The following is a 4,295-nucleotide window of genomic DNA, read 5'->3' as shown; positions in this document are numbered from 1 at the left end:
AGACTGAGTCCCCGGCATGGGATGACACCAGTGCAACAGGGCCCACACGACTAAGTGAAGTGGCGCAGATGAAGAAAATGGTGCAGCACCCAGTTTACTTCGTCAGCTCCCTCTTGCAGGGGGCTAGGTCGAGGTACTCTGGTGTGCAGAAATTGCTCTTCGGCCTTCTTATGGCCTCGAGGAAGATGCGTCATTACTTCCAAGCGCACGAGATCACCATTGTCACCCGCCTCCCATTGCAACGGATACTGCATAACCCAGATGCAACGGGGAGGATTGTGGAATGGGCCCTGGAGCTGTTAAGTTTTGGTTTAAAGTTTGAGAGCACCTCGATGATTCAGAGCAAAGTCTTGGCGGAGTTCGTTGCAGAATGGACCTCGATGCCTGATGAAGAGGTACATGAGACCACTCTCCCCGGCAAGGAAACGAGCTGCAACTGGATCATGTACTTTGATGGGGCTTTCTCGCTGCAAGGCGCCGATGCTGGCGTGCTGCTTGTCGCACCCACCGGGGAGCACCTCAAGTACGTCATCCAAATGCACTTTCCCTGGGAGATGTCATCTAACAACACCGCCGAGTACGAGGGCTTGCTTGCCGGTCTCAGGATCGCAGTGGACATCGGAGTCAAAAAGGTCATCGTTAGGGGTGATTCACAGCTCGTCGTTAGGCAAATCAACAAGGATTATCAAAGCCCGCTGATGGAAGCTTACGTTGATGAAGTGAGGAAACTGGAGGAGCGCTTTGACGAGATACAGGCGGAGCATGTCCCTCGAGTGGAGAATGATGTCGTCGACTATCTGTCGAAGCGTGCTGCCCTCAAGCTACCTGTGGAACCAGGTACTTTTGTGCTTCGGTTAAGTTAATCATCCGTCAAACCATCGACAGGGCAGAACAAGCGGAGGAAGCTAGGCCCCGGCAAGTACTTCCCCACCAAACTTCCTGGAGCCGCCGGCGGAGGAGTTGCCATGGACGCCAAGCCTGCCATGGGATAACCGACTCCGGCGGGGCGCCAGGCCCTTGCCGCGGAGGCAACCATTCCCGCGGCAGAGAAAATGTCTTTGGTCCTCACCGTCGAGCCACAGGCTCCAGCATGGGCACAACACACCATCCGATTCCTCCAAATAAGAGAGCTTCCCGAGGAGTAGGAAGAGGCAGAGAGAGTAGCCCGTCGGTCTGCTCTATACCAATTCGTTGACAACGTCTTGTATAGGAAAAGATCGAATGGGGTGAAATTGAAGTGCATCTCCCGGGAGGAAGGACTACAGCTGTTGGCAGAGATACATGGGGGCATATGTGGCTCTCACATAGGGTCAAGGTCCCTTGCTTGCAAGGCTTTCCGACAAGGTTTCTTCTGGCCCACTGCCCTCCAGGATGCGATGGCACTAGTAACCAAGTGTGAAGCGTGCCAATTCCATTCGAAGAAACTTCATCAGCCAGCTCAAGCATTGTAGACGATCCCTCTCTCCTGGCCATTCTCGGTCTGGGGGCTCGACATACTGGGCCCCTTTCCCCGCGCCATCGGGGGCTTTGAGTACTTGTATGTTGCAATCGACAAGTTCACAAAGTGGCCTGAGGTGGAAGCAGTGAGGAAGGTGACAGCGCAGTCAGCCATCAAGTTCTTCAAAGGGCTAGTTTGCCGTTTTGGTGTACCCAACAGGATCATCACCGATAACGGCACACAATTCACAAGCCACGCCTTCATGCAGTACATCGAGGATCTCAGCACCAAGGTCTGTTTTGCTTCCGTGGCACACCCATGAAGCAACAGCCAAGCAGAGAGAGCAAATGCTGAAGTTCTGTGAGGCTTAAGAACAAAGACTTTTGATAGGCTGCACAAGAGTGGAAGGCGCTGGATTGAGGAGTCGCCGGCGGTTCTTTTGTCGATCAGAACAACACCAAATCGAGCCATCGGCCAGACACCCTTTGCCCTGGTCTACGGGGTAGAAGCAGTTCTCCCCACGGAACTCATATACGGGTTACCTCGAGTGCTCACTTATGACGAGCTTGAGCAAGAGCGATTGCGGCAAGATGACGCAACGTTCCTTGAGGAAGATCGTCTCCGAGAGGCTGTGAGAGCAGCATGTTACCAGCAAGCCTTGCGTCGCTACCATAGCCGCAAGGTTCATGCCTGGAGCTTTGAGGAAGGCGACCTTGTTCTTCGACACGTTCAGTTGGCCAAGAATTCCAACAAGTTGACGCCGAAGCGGGAAGGCCCTTATCGGGTAACACGAATCACCAGGCCTGGCGCAGTCCGCTTGGAAACCGAAGATGCCATTCCAGTGAGCAACTCCTAGAACATCGAGCATCTTCACAAGTTTTACCCATAAGGCGCGGCTGCCGGGCCCCCCGGCAAGCCACCTTTTGTACAAGCCTTGCCGGCAAGGCATGTAACCCTCTGTACAAAGCCAGGCGCAGACCCTGAGTTTAAATAAACGAAGTGATGACGCCCTAAGTTATAGCATGCATGCTAGATTGAGTCTCTCCCTCGGTTAGGGTTGATAGTGCTTAGCAGCGACTAACCCCTAGCATAGAGGTCGATTTTGCGTCATTTTGTTCCTATCCATCCTCTTTGGTACGCAGGGTACATAATGCGTTTCTGCCAAGCCAAGTGGAAGGAAGAGAGCGAGCCGGTGCCCCGGGCCCGGCAAGCCAAGCTTGCCGAAGGCTGAAGACACGGAGGTCCACCCACGGCAAGTCAGGGTTGCCGGGGGCTGCAGATTCAGATAAGTTTTCCCATCCCCTGTCATGCATTTCCGTATGAAACTTGGGACGTGTGGAACCTCGTTTTGTTCCAAGGCTGCCGTGCTCCCCTCGTTCCTATCACCCAAGAGCTTCTTGGTTCGGAATATGGTTGTAGCCGCGGCGGCAAGGAAGCAAGCGTCGGGCCCACCCCCACTTCGTCCCTGCCTCCGCCAAGGGCGTGAGTATGGACTAACGGAGTGGGGGAACGGCAAGGCCTGCTGCCGGGCAACGGTGCTTATATTAAAAATAACAAGGATTTGTTCCTTGGTATGGGCTTTGCTCACACGCAATCACAAGACCCGGCAGGCACCCTTTTTCCATTAATATGTTCCATATATGAAATGAAATAAGAAGGCAAAAGGGCAGAAGGAGCACCTAGGCGAGGTACGAGCAGCAAAAGGCACTAAGAGAACATGCCGGCGCTCGCCTAGGAGAGGGTTGGCGGTGGTGGCGCTGGAGGAAGAGCTGGAAGATGAGGCAGCGGTCCGTCAATACGCTATGAAGGCGTCGGTGCCATCATACTCCAACTTGACGGCCCGCCACCCGCCTTATTTGCCTTCTCCAGCCTCCCTATGCCAACCGTCCAAGGAGGCGACCCCGAGAAGTTCATGGAGTCGGCGACACAGATGATGGGGTCGCTGGTGTTGCCTTGGAGCGGCGCGCCCGACGCTTAGTTGGACCCGTCATCCTGTCGCCCGCTACCCTCGTCGTCGCTGCCGCTGTCCTCCTCACCACTCTCGTTTGAGGAGGAGTCTTCATCATCATAGGAGCTCTCCACGCAGCACCTTACGCGAGTCCTGAAGTGTCCAAAGACCTTGACGGAGAGGAGGTCACTCTCCATTAATTTAAAATGGAGAGTGAGCCCCTACGTCAGGCTATGGATGCGAGAAAAGGTCTTCCACCCTCGGCGAAGATACATGATGTGAGGGGCGGGGAACTCGACGTCGGCCCATGTGCTGCTATTCCCACAGCCCCTCACATGCAGCCGTAGCGCCTGCGGCGGGTCCAGCTCCATCTCCCACGCAAATGGGGTCGGGAGGCAAAGACGACGGCGCGGCAGCTGACGCAGCCTGATGAAGAACTCGTAGGGGTTGTCCCCAACGTGGCCCTCCACCGGGGGAGGAGCCGTTGGCGGAGGCGAGGCCGATCTGCCGCCCCGTCCTCCTCTCCCCCGAGCGCCGCGACGGCCTCGACCTCGCCCCCTCCCCATTCCTCTAACGGCTGGCTCCACAGCCACGAGCTCTTGGGGAGGAGCGACGCGTTGTCGAGCAGAGACCCTCGCCGCAACCGATGAAGCATCACCGCGCCCTCTCGCCATGGTAGAAGAGAGGATGGAGCAGGGATGGGGAGAGGCAGATAATGAAGGACTGAGAGGCGTCGTTCCTCCCGCTCTCCTCCTTATAAAGAGACGGGGGCGGGGCTCGGCCACCCCTCTCGGCCAATCCAGCTCATTAAAGGTGATAGCGGGTGGGGCCGTCGACCTCCCTTCCCACCCAATTGAAGGTGCGTGGGAATCGACCCGCGCGCGCACGTCTTCCCTTATCTCGCACGCC

Source organism: Triticum aestivum, chromosome 4B (assembly GCF_018294505.1).
Source record: "Triticum aestivum cultivar Chinese Spring chromosome 4B, IWGSC CS RefSeq v2.1, whole genome shotgun sequence".
Taxonomy (NCBI): domain Eukaryota; kingdom Viridiplantae; phylum Streptophyta; class Magnoliopsida; order Poales; family Poaceae; genus Triticum; species Triticum aestivum.
Note: the sequence above shows the minus strand (reverse complement) of the source record.